This window comes from Homalodisca vitripennis, chromosome 7 (assembly GCF_021130785.1).
Source record: "Homalodisca vitripennis isolate AUS2020 chromosome 7, UT_GWSS_2.1, whole genome shotgun sequence".
NCBI classification, from domain to species: domain Eukaryota; kingdom Metazoa; phylum Arthropoda; class Insecta; order Hemiptera; family Cicadellidae; genus Homalodisca; species Homalodisca vitripennis.
The window spans coordinates 26,234,283-26,247,617 of NC_060213.1; the positions used below are offsets into that span (position 1 = coordinate 26,234,283).

The following is a 13,335-nucleotide window of genomic DNA, read 5'->3' on the forward strand; positions in this document are numbered from 1 at the left end:
TCACCTTTTTTGAAAGAACTTCAAATTATGACCTTGCCAAGTTTATACATCTACTGCTCATTACTTGATGTAAAAGAAAATTTGAATAGTTTCATAAATAGACAAGATGTTCATACACACTGCACAAGAAAAAAGTATTTACTCTATCTACCCCCAGTCAGACTCGAAAATACCAAAAACAGCCAGATATTTTTCAGTATAAAATTATTTAATAAATTACCAGAGAAAGCATGGAATGTTACACTTAATAATCTTAAAGTTACCATTGCAAAGTGGCTGAAAAAATAAAGCTTTTTACACTGTTGAATATTACCTAGCCTGTGATATTAGCTCATTAAGTTTGTAATCCATTGTTAATTTAAGATTAGGATTGTTAGCACATATTGTATAGATTTTTAAATGATTTAATTGTAATTTTATTGTTTTTATTCACATTTATATTATTGTTATTTAGTTCTAGCTGGCAATACTGTATTTTGTCCTATAACTGTGCCTAAACTAAAAATTAGATTAAAGTAGGCTATATAATATGTTGACTTTGTCTATTGCATAATATGTATTGTGCTTAATGACAATAAAATATCTTGAATCTTGAGGAGAAGGGTGCTCTAGTACGTACCCGAAATAGTCAAGCTTGAAGAGTGTCGAGCCACCCTCCACCTGCGTTTGCACCAGAGTAGGAGGGGTGACCTCGCAATAGCCTCGGCTAAAGTAGTGATCTCTAAATGCTTGCATTATCACTGATCTCATCTTCAGTATTTTGGACGTCTGAAACACAAACAGCTGTGACTTCATGGGCAGAAGATGTGGTCAAGAATTTGTAGTATGACTTCGGACACGATATGAATCACTAATTCTTTTTGTACTTTGTTCACAAGAGAGTAGTAAATCAAACTCACATTCTCGCCACGGATCATGATGTGCCTATTGTCAAGCTGAACATCAGGGTGAGCGTCCTCATTGAGTATGCTGTCCGCACCTCCAGCAGGCGCCAGTCCTACCAGCTCCCAGTAGTCCACCTGCAGCTCGTGGCCACCTGGCGCCTGAACAATTAGTGTCACATTACCTCCAACCATCACAAACCATTTAATAGAAGTTTGACTCATAATTTATAAGACAATACTGCAAAATTGAGTCATCTCACTTAGCAACATCCAAGAGAACATGCTGTCTTTTATAATTTAACTCCATTATTTTTGTTGTTATTTTTCAAAATATCTACATCTGATTTGTAACTAATGTTTATCCAGGAAGCCAATTAAATTTTTAAAATTTAACTGCCCAAATATTAAAATCTTATATACAGGACCTTTTTTCCAAATTCCCGGTCAAAAATGTTCTCTAGTACATTTTCACACTAAATACGATCAACTATTTTTTTACACTAAATATGACCAGCTGTATTTAACCCTTATGTCAAGTGCAGTTGTGATGGTTTTTTTTTTGGCACCAACAGTATTTGCAGGAAATGCCATTAAGCACTAGTAGCCTAGCAAATTTCATCACTAGCGGTATATGTGAGAAATTCAGTATTGATTCATCGCTCCCGACTTTTTTCAGCTCCTTTGTTTCTGTCTATGTGTCTTAATGTGTCAACATAACATTGTGTATACATAATAATTTTACATTCTATAATGTTTGGAAATTACATTATATTTGGAAATGCAGTCTCACAATGAGGTTCAGAGGTCTGTGGTGCATAACGTTTGATATGAGACCACAAATTTGCCGGTACAACAGTCGGTTTGGTACAACCAAAAAATAAACCAAAGAAACTTATATTTGAAATCTACTTTGTTAATCCTTTTGGGGAAAAACAAGCCTAAAAATACCATGCTATTGCAAAGACATTTACATAGGTTCTGGGAAACGGATACATAAAAAAGTCATATTCCATTACCACTTTTAAATGATAGAAATGGTAGACTATAAAATGAATTTCTAGAATGAATTCCATTTACGTAAAAATGTATTTTTATGTATTTGTATTAATTACTATACCAAAATTTGAAAAACCAAGTATCTATATGTGTATTTTTGAATAGCTGACGTCCACGCATAAAACTAGCAGACATGCCGACATTGAAAATTTGAACTTCAAGTAAAATATTATTTAAAAATTACATAACAGTACAGCATCAATAATCAAAACATAAAAAAAATCCAAATGCCCGCATTAAACATGTGAATTGTATTTAGCATGGCATTTTGAGAGGATTTTTTTAACCATCCACTCACCCTTTCCTCAGTGGGTGAGTCTATTTTTAACCCTGTCTGCATCGGCATCGTAATGTCACTGTCACCAATCCAGTTGTTTCACTTGTTCAGTAGTGTAGTCCATAGTTGCATGTTGCGGTTCGCAGTGCGTACATAATTCGTATTTTAATTATATACTATGGGTGCCTTAAACGGTGTTGTATCATGGCGTCATGTGGGATGCTGATGAGGAAACATAAATTTCTAACTATAGAAACCAAACTTGATATATTAAATAGAGTTGAAAGTGGCTTGTCTTTGCCAAAACATTATGAAGTGGGTAAAGCTACCATCTTGGACGTTAAAAAGGAAAAATGCAGCATTCTGAACCAGACAATGGGTCTAAAGTCAGAAAAACAAGAAGAACCATGAAAGATGATAAATAAGTTTATCTCAGAGGCGAAGTTTAGAAGAACCTTTGATCTGTGAAAAGGCTCTTTACTTTAACGAAAAGTTAGTACCATTTTTAATGTAACTTGGAATTTCTAGGTTATGTTCTAAAATACAAATTCCACCCAGTCCCAATAAGTTTAGATTTTTGATAAGTTAAGTTTAGATACGCCCTACTGTATTTTGTTACAGTATGTATTGAAATAGTTGTTTTAACATAAAGAACTACAAAAACACGTTTTAGTATGGATGTGGCTCATTTCCCGCCATTTGGATGTCAAATTCGTGCTACTCCACCTGAAAACTCCCAAATACCTATTTTCATTCAAATCCGCTGAAAAAATGACCAAGAAACTAAAATGACTAAAATGAAGGATACCAAAGAGGGGAAGATGACCCTGTACTTCAGTTATTTATACTTCATCCAGTGACATTTAATTAATTTCAAAAACTTATATAGTTAAATTTATACAGCACAATTTTATATAGAATAGACTTATGGCGAGATCTAAGAATGATATATGTAGCCAGCGAACCAAGCCCCCTTCTTCTTAAATTGAAAGCCTCGGTGCGATGGTGGATAATTTTGTCCCTTACAAGAAGTAATTTGAAATTTATATGTTTTACAATGTGTGATGTAAAAGTATTAAACAAAATATTGGTCATGTTTAAATATGTTTGGTGAGTGTTAGTAACAATTTTGTTAGCAGTATTTTTGGAAATGATTGTATAGGACTGATAACCTAGGAATGGAAGATAAAGAAGTCCTATGGATGAATCTACATTCTACAAAGTAGGAATGATAATAAGAGAATTGAATACAAACTTTAATATTGTATAAGAGACTGTTTGATTTAAATAATAAACCAGTAATACTCGTTATGTTGTTTGATTGTATCACAGATGTAAAAAATTCACTTTTACGTTGCAGGGCTATTAACATCCTATTATAACACAATTTTTTAGATGTCACAACATGCTCGCTCCCACTAAAACTACTCAAACATTCAACTAAATAAATAATCAAGTAGGACAGTGAGAGGCTTGTAAACTGGAACACAGAAAGAATCATGTGAGATTCTTATGTACACAGTTTATACCTTTAACTGAAACTTGTGTTGGATTCATTGCTATTTTTTGCCTCTGTTTTGGGCTAAAATTTTTTGTTACCTCAGTAAACAATGACGATTTTAAGATGAGTTACATTTGACGACAAATGAAAACACAATAGCTAAGTTAATATCTCACTGAGAATGTTTATGACCATTCATTCTCTTGATGCAATTGAGAATATCCAATCATTTACAGCTCAATATGGAGTCCAAAGACTTACAGTCCGATGCATAATTTCACAGCCTATTCATTCTTCTCTTGCACAACGTATTCCAAACAAGTACTTGGATGGCATTACTTTTTTCACTTACACTCTTTCCTTCAGGAACCTCCTTGAGCACACCGTACAGCAGCACCGAAGACTCTGTGGACAGCACCAGAGCCTCGTATGTTTGCACCAACACGTCGTTGAGCACACACTGCAGGAAACCCGTGCCGTCACGTAGTGTAATGAACATCAGCGACTTCCCTGCCAAATAAATATGGTATGCAAATAACTAACTAAAGGTGAACAAACTCTAGAATAAACATAATACTTTCAATCATAATCAAAATTTGTATAGCTCATTTTATTAGACTAAATGTGTTACTACGTTTCAAGTTGCAATGTAAACTGATTGTATTAAATTATATTACTATCTCTGAAACTATTTTTAGATTTAATTTAATGGATTCATCATTTGAAATGGAATACAACATATAGGACCGAAATGGTGATTGATGGCGATGGACTTTCGATTCATGTCAACTCCATGTAAATTTGGAATTGTATTACGACAGTTGTTGTTTACATTAAAAGATTGCTAGTCGACCAGGAAGATGTCCGTTTAATACACATAAGTCGGTTGCAAAACAGAAGTCAAAAGCACAACAACAAAACTATTTCCCATTTCCAACTTCCAGAAAAAATTTAGCTGCCACTATTTTTTGAAAACGACAATTCAAATAGCAAATTTAGCATACTTTTGTTTGAAGACAAGATTGCACGGTGTGAAACTAATAAGTAGTTGTGATCATGTGTGTATTAAGGAATCCACATTATGAGCACTGTTGCCCTCTATTACAATAGACAATAGACAATATTCTTTATTTGTTGTTTCTTTAAGAAATACAATTGCGTCAATAGTAGATAATAACAAAAACTTAGATTAATATTTCTTGCTTTACAAATATTGATGTGGTATTTATAGAAGATCGAAGAACTCCTTCAATGAATATACAGGTCGTTCCATCAGCCAGTCTCGAAAATGTCTTTTCAGTTCGTTCCCTTTCATGTTCTTGAGATTTGGTGGTAGTGCATTAATGATTTTGCGTCCAATGTAAGAAGGTTTTTTGCTGAATTGCGATGTGTGGTGTACAGGGAGAATGTAGTCCGTTGCTCGTCTGGTGTGGTATGAGTGAGCATTTTCATTTCTAGGAAGGTCCATCTGGCTGGTGTAGATGACGACTGCATGGATGTATAGTGCTATGACAGTAAGAAGCTGCAGGGATTTGAAAGCTTCTCTGCAGCTTTCCCTAGGGCTGAGGCTATAGAGTGCCCTTACAGCTTTTTTCTGGAGTATCAGGATTTTGTTGAGATTGGTTTCAGATGTTCCTCCCCATGAAATTAAGCCATAATCTGAGGTGGGACTCCACTACAGCATAGTATGCTGTCTTTGCCGTCTCCAAACCTCCTATCCACTTCATTCGCTTTACCACATAAGTGCCAGATGAAAGTTTTTTTTGGTCAGATCGCGTATGTGATCTGTCCAGGAGAGGTCAGCATTAATTGTTAGGCCAAGCAGTTTTGCCTTTTTTTCAACTAATAAAAATATTAGGTATTTTTGGAATCTGCTCTTGTCTTCTGCTAAAATTTATCTGGGTGGTTTTGGATTGATTTATGACCAGATCGTTTTGAAGGCAGTATTGGAGTGATTTTTCTGTTGCTAATGAAATATCCAAAATTAGATTTTGTGCTGTGTTATTTGTAAACAAAAGAGTTGTGTCGTCTGCGTACATAATGGTTTCTACAGAATTGTCATTGATAAAACTTGGAAAATCGTTTGTAAAAAGTATGAACAAAAAGGGGCCTAAAACTGAGCCTTGAGGCACTCCTCTACTTACTGTGAGTTGTCTTGATCTATACACGCATTTACTCCCATTTACATTTTGTTGAATCTCAACTATTTGCTTGCGTCCTTTCAGGTAGCTAGTCACCCAATCTTTCGCCAAGCCTTCAAAACCTAGGGCTGAAATCTTTTCAAGATAAGATCATGATCTAGACAATCGAAAGCCTTACTGTAGTCTAATAGGACAGCTGATACGTGTTTGTGGTCTTCTAATTTATCTATGACATATTCAATTAGATTAGTGACAGCTGTGGTGGTGGATCGTCCTTTGAGATAGCCATGTTGGTTCTTTGTTATTAGATTATATCTGTCCAGATGTTGTAACATTCTTGAGAGTGCTACCTTTTCTATTATTTTTGAGAAAGTTGGTATTAGTGAAATGGGACGGTAATTTTCGGGTTTAGTGATGGATCCTTTTTTGTGCTTTGGGTATATTTTTGATATTTTTAAGGGGGATGGAAACTGGCCTGAGGAAAACGATTGATTTATTATGGTAACCAGTGGTGGTGCTAGTTGTTTGGCACAGTGTTTTTACTAATTTTGAAGGAATTTCATCAATTCCACATGATAATTTAGTTTTCAGGGAAGCTATCACTCCCAAGACTTCTTTAACAGTTGTTGGTGTTAAAATTAGTAATTGACAATTTCTTTGTGGAAGCAAAATCGGATGAGTTATGGCTGTGTATTTCAGATGTTCTCTATTTTCGCCTATTGTGGAATCTGCTATTTGGGAAAAGTATTGGTTGAAAATGTTCGGCTATTTCGGCGGGGTTGTCTATTATGTTTTCTTCTATCTCCATCTTCAGTGTTGAATTTTCTTTCTGTTGCTTACTTTGCTTTTCTGAGTTTATTATGTCCCAAACGGCTTTAGACTTATTGTCAGAGTTAGTGATGTAGTTAGCAGCCATATGTTGTTTGAGACTCCTAAGCTTGAGATCGTAGGCTTTCTTTTTTGCTGCCATGGATGTTCTATCATGTTCATTTCTGGTGAGCTGATATCTTTGTAAGGCAATTAGAAAATCTTCTTTTAGTATTTTGGACTCTTGGTCATACTGAACTTTTAGTCTGCCCCTCGGCTTTGCTTTTACTTTTTTGCTAGGGCATATATGGTCCAATATTTGTCTCACAGTTGTCTGAAATGTTCTGTATGCCTCTTCAACATCAGGGGCATTGTGTACCAGTTCCCACTTTTTTTCCATTTCGAATTCCTGTTTTAAGCTATTAAGGTTTTTTATTGAGAAAATTCTTTTTTGTGTAGCTTCTTTTTTAGGGAAGACTTCTCTTTCCACTGCAATGGAACAGATTTGGCCAGTGTGATCCGACATTCCACCTTGGATCACTGAAAAGTCGACTGCATCTTCAGGTATGTTGGTACAGATGCAGTCTATTGATGTTGTCGAATGATTAGTAATTCTTGTCGCTGGAAGGGGAAGCCGCCTGACTCCAAAAACCAGCAGTTCATCTTCGAAAATAGTATTATTGTACATTGTATTCAATGATGACACTTTACTATAGCAGTTTTTATTTTTAATGCTGAGTCACAAGATATTAGGTATGATCATATTTTTAAAAGACTGTGCCTAAAAATGATCAAGTTTGACGGAACGATAACTGAGAACCAAAATCAAGGGATCTGACATAAAAAGTGGAATCAGTCCTTTATTATCAGTCTGCACATATGACTTGAAAACCTCTATTAATGTATATATATTCATTTACTGTAGGCCTGTATGAAATCAATAAATAAATATATATAGTAAATTCTTATTTTGTACTCGTCTGCCTTGGAATCAATCTTCATCTTGGCTCTAAGTCTTATGCAAAAATCTATACTGAATAAAAATTAAACAATTACACTTTATAGATGATCGTATTTTTAAGAACTCATTGGCATTGAAGCACAAAAATCTAAGTTTCTGAAGTGAAAAATGTATGGATTTGAGATGAATTCTTATATATAACGCTGTTTTACACTTTAAATGTTAAAATTGGAACCAAAGATGTGCAGCCAGAAGCTACTAGGGTTCCTTCTTGATTCTGACACCAATATTCAACATAAATATTGATATATTTGAATTGGTCTTTATATGATCATATCTGATAAATAAGTATATACAATCTACTATGGCTAAACATTGATATTTCATGTCAATGTAGTTTAGTACGTCTTAAGCTGACTTTTGTTCGCAGAAGCCGCTTAACGTGGCATGAGCATTCATGTTGAGACACTTGTATATTACCAACCTGACGGTATAAATTTGATAAATTACATATTTATATTACCATCAAATTTTACTGTAAACTAAAATTCTTCTAAATGATTATGCAGATTGTACAAGTAATATCGGTGATAATATTGAAATGGTTTTTGTTTCTATACAAAGAATCCCATAGAATTATGAAAAATTGTTCGGTTTTCATATGAAACCCCAAACAATTATGACATACCTTGTTTTCTCAACCGATGAACCCAGCCATATATTTTCACACGGCTACCTCTATGTTCTTTACCATTGAAGATTTTTATAAGTTTCGCTTTTGGTAAAGATTTGTCCTCTTCTATTTTGATCTTCTTTGCTTCTTCAAGATTCTTCAACCTGTTTATCCGCATCTGTTTCTTCTTTCTTGGCCTTGTCTGCGGACTTGTAACTCTCTCGTACCCATATCTTCTGGACTTTCTTGAGCTGAGATTTTGCCACCACTTCGAATTTCTGGAATAATTTGAAGCACATTTAGGCTGAAAGGTATTAAATGCTTTTACGTCAGAAGGATCATTCTGTTAGATATTTCAAAGGATAAGGATGACCTTTAACATAGACTACATCTGAGAAGATTCCATCTACCACCCACTCTTACTAGCAGTACTTGGCCATTACCCCCCTCCCCTCATTAGCATTGTAATTAATTAATAGTAGATAGGTCTAATGACTAAAAACCTGTTACATCAAAATAATCTAAATCAAGATGCCTAAAATAAGAAACTAATAGAGTAAGCAAAATGTACAAACCTTTCCCTCCTCCTTTGCGTCTACATATATAGTTGGGAATGGCTCCTTCCCAGCATGCCTCATTGCCTGCAAAACGGTCTTGAAAGGCTTATTTTCCGTTCCATCTCCAGTGCCATCGCAGCCAGTCTTCTCGGATGTATATATTTCACCTGAAAGCAAGGCGAATTAACAACTGACAGTGTTTTGATAAGACATAAATATTAGAATGGCTTGATCATATAGAAAAATCCAATTTTATATTTACTCTTAGATGAGTATTTTGATTAAAAACAAAAGTAAAGATTTAGTTTTGAACAATTATTACATTAAGGGATTCTGCGAGGAAAAAATATTCATATTGGGTCAAAATTACTTGTTTAATAAAAACGGTTGTATTGTACATATGATATGGGAGTATATGAGAAAAATTAAAAACACGATCTATAATCTATCTACTTACAAGTGATTTTATATAGAAGATATATAACCACAGTATGTTTACTGAACACTTAATTAAAATTCAAGATAAATTATTTGAATCTACACTTCTAATCAAGTCGCTTAAATATTAATCAACTTAATGTAGCCTATACTCGCTTACCTAATGATATATCACCCATTTTATAGACTCCAGATCTGGCATCTTGTAAAACCTTGGTTATTGCCTGGAACAATCAAAACCGTTTCAGAGCCTTGTAATAGTGAGTTAGAAAGCTGGTACTGTATTCTACAAATATAAATGCCCACAGTTTTCAATAAGAACCTATTGTAACTGGTTACAAAACACTGACATAGCTTAATTGATTGCAATTATTTAATACGAGAATTATCCTCACTTAAGCTAACTATACTTCCCACTAACCTTGCAACATAAAGTCCTACCCACGTGGACAAAAGGAACTATAGACTAATTTGGAAACAATGCCAAATAAACTTAATTACAACTTCCTACACTTTAAACAAATAATTCCAACTAGCATACAATAACATTCATGAACCCTTCCAGTGCCAGTAATTTTTGTTTGGATTCTAGTAAAAAAAAGTCTAGAGTACTTTTAAAACGTTAGTAATAATAGTAAGCCAATTCAAACAATTATTCTTGTACGCTGATTTAAAACAACATAACTTTGTTATGTATTGGCCAATATTTATATTTTTGTTTTGGCCTGTAAAAAATGTGTATAATCAAAACCATCATAAAAATGTAAAAACTGTTAAAAACCAATTTTTAATTTTTAGGGTTGATTTGTACAAAAATTAATTTTTATCAATAGCGAAGGGATGAAAAATTTTAGTAGTCTACTATTAGTCAGAAATCTGTGCAAAATAGGCTGACTTAACTATTAGCTAGAACGTATTAAGTTAACTTCTGCAGTTTTATAAGCGTGGTTTGTTTGCGTTTGAAACACTAGTTCGATCATGTCTTTACCTATAAAGAGAAATATTGCACATCATTTCAAATTGCAAGTTCAAAGAACCATAAAAAAACTGTAACTGTTGACTCATCTGAGTCTCTATATATAGGAAACAACTTTATTGTGCATGTCTAAAGAGGTGGAGCAATCAAGGATTTCGTTTACAAGCTTGTGCATAAACAGAATGTAATGAGTGAAGTGTCTTGATTCAAGGGACGGGAGGGTAATACGTTCTATACATTTTTAGAAGTACTTTATGTAATCAAAGTAAAAAATCAGTTCTTTACTTTTAATTTCATACCATAAAAATCTACGATAGCTAATAATTGATTAATACGGTACAATGAGATTGTTCTTGGCACTTCTTGCATATAATGGTACAGACGAACCAATTGGCTCTTGGCACTCAAAGGGTTAAAATCATAAAATTACATACAAGTTTTTTATTTTCAAAATTAAATATTTTACTATCTACGAAATTTTAATAGATTGGTATCAGTGAGGATTACAGCCAGAGTAGCCAATAAAAATTTCAACATTATTAATGTATTCTGCTCAACCTCCTGAACAAAATAAATGTGGTTTTAGGGGGGTGGAAATCACAAATAACCTGGATTTTTAATAGCCTAATTGAAATGAAAATGTAAATTTGTGTACTGTGCTTCTTGTTATCTACGACTTTCAGTGTTATCAGATAACATATCAGTGTCTTGATAGCTTATCGAAGTGTTCAGTGGTCAGAACATTTTAGTTAAGCATCATCAGCCATCTCCTGCAGTACCCTTCACTGCCTTTTTGATAACAATCCATTACTCAATCACAAAGCGTTAACTCTAATAAAGTTAATTAGTTTTTGAAATATATTTATGTATTTGATTGTGGATTATGTAAACATTTAAAATATTAAAAAACTAATTTACTCTTATTTAATTGGTCATTGTTTTTCAAAGTGGGTATATAAGTTCGTTGTGTATTCATGTGTTATGGCTACAGTACAATTAGCGGCCACCAATGCAATCAGATGATGATTATCAATTTTAAATATCGATACTATCGAGTACGACATTTGACCTACAGATATTTATAATTTATTATTCCCAGCTTTATTTAGACTGGTGAAGTCATTACCAGCTGTTACTAGTGACATCATTATCACCTGTTACTAGTGACACCATTATCAGCTGATGCTAGTGACATCATTACCAGCAGTTGTTATTTCGTTTATGTTGAAGAAGGCTAGTGACGACAAGATGGGTATGAATGTGCAAGTATTAGCCATCATAAAGTTTTCATTAATACTGAACAATGGTTTCAAGAAAAGGAGCTAGTTCCTTTAAATCCGAGGTGTCGAGTTTATAATGAGGAGATGAATACCAGGATTAAAGGTGAGGAATCAGACGGATTTGTTTCGCTGCAAGAAATGTCAGAACAAACACAATGTGTCTAAAAACGCAATGGAGAAAAATTTTTAAACATTTAAAGTTTGATATAATTAGCATAATAAAAAATCATGTACTATTTTAGTTGGAAACGAACTACTTAAGACACTTTGGTAAATGAGTAGTTTTAAACGGTATAAGTACATGCAGAAATGAAATGAAACGTTTTTTTAAAAATATGATTTCAGTTGTTTTGTTTGGTTGGATACAAATCTGAAAAAAGAAGAACTATTGTGTAGCGAAGGAGTGGTAGTTGAAATCGACGAAGCAAGGATTGGAAAAAGAAAAATCGTGGAAGACTTTCAAGATTCAAGAATTCTTTATTCATATTATGTACAAAGGTACAATAAATAGCGTCAAATTACAAAAGGTCAAGACTTAGTACTAGATAGGACTTTAATATAGATTTTTATTTATATTAAAATATATTATGTTATATACCAAACATAGAATGGCCCCTCCTAGATTCCTTATAACAGTTAGGTCAGAATTGCTTACTTCTAGCTGAGAAAATATTCATCTAGCGAATAAAGAGATAAATTTATTAAATAACCTTTTCGCTTTAGATTTGAATTTACATAAATTATTTTCCAGTAAAAATATATGCCTTGGTAGCATATACCAAAAACTTTGTTCCTATATATTTAGTTTTTTCTTAAAAAAAATCTAAATGATGTGTTTAATTGATGTGTGATGTGTTCTGTCTATTTAATCGAGTGTTGTGAATATGATTATTTACATATAAAATCGGGTCCAAAGATCTGTTTTTCACGTAAGTCATTAGTTTCTCAAATATAGAGCCCATATACAGTTTAATATTTTTAGATTAGCAAAAAGATGTTTGACTGAGTCTTCTCTTTTTAATTTGCACATAATTCTTAATGTGCAAATTTTCTTTTGATGTATTAAAATACTATCTAAATTTCCCCTTTTTTGTTGCTCCATATATATGCTTATCCCATAAGCAAGATGTGAGTGAACTAAAGAAAAAATATATTATTTTTTAATGTTTCCAAGCTACAGTACTTTGCCAGTTGTCTCAGAGCAAATAAGCCTGTTGACATTTTGCCTACCACATGACCTTTTAGAAGGTACATGGGTAATAGGCATGATGGACTGAAATTAGCCTTGACACGATGGCTTAAAAAACGACCATTTTACTTGCTGGATGAGTTCTTAAACTGGGATGAGTGAAGAAAATTGACATTACTATAATTACTTGACTGTAAAACCCACCAAATAGAAGATTTAAACTTATATATAAGAACTATTTATTGACCAGATGTATCTGTTAACTTTGAAACAAATTGAAAATCTTCATGTAATGTGACACCATTCTGATCTTTAAGATTACAAATAAAGAATTTTTGTCTGACGTAGACATTTATAAGAGGGAGAGAAGACGTGGTAGATTCCATTTAGAGATTTACTCCGAAAATAACGTGATGCCGAATCACTAATCCCATTAGTTGTGAAACATACTAAACATGGAATAAAAATCATTACTGATCTATGGAAAGCTTATGTTGGACTAAAAACACAAGACAATTAATAGACAAAACTCTTTATTTCATGAACTTTGAGTACAGAAAAGTTGTCAAAAGTTTGCAAGAGTTGGAACTTGATG

At 33.3% G+C, this 13,335-nt stretch overlaps 1 pseudogene; it reads right to left on the reverse strand.

Moving 5' to 3' along the window:
• The window catches only part of LOC124365727, a 28,513-nt pseudogene extending 19,485 nt beyond the window's left edge, over positions 1-9,028 (reverse strand).
• Between the last annotated feature and the right edge of the window lie 4,307 nt (positions 9,029-13,335).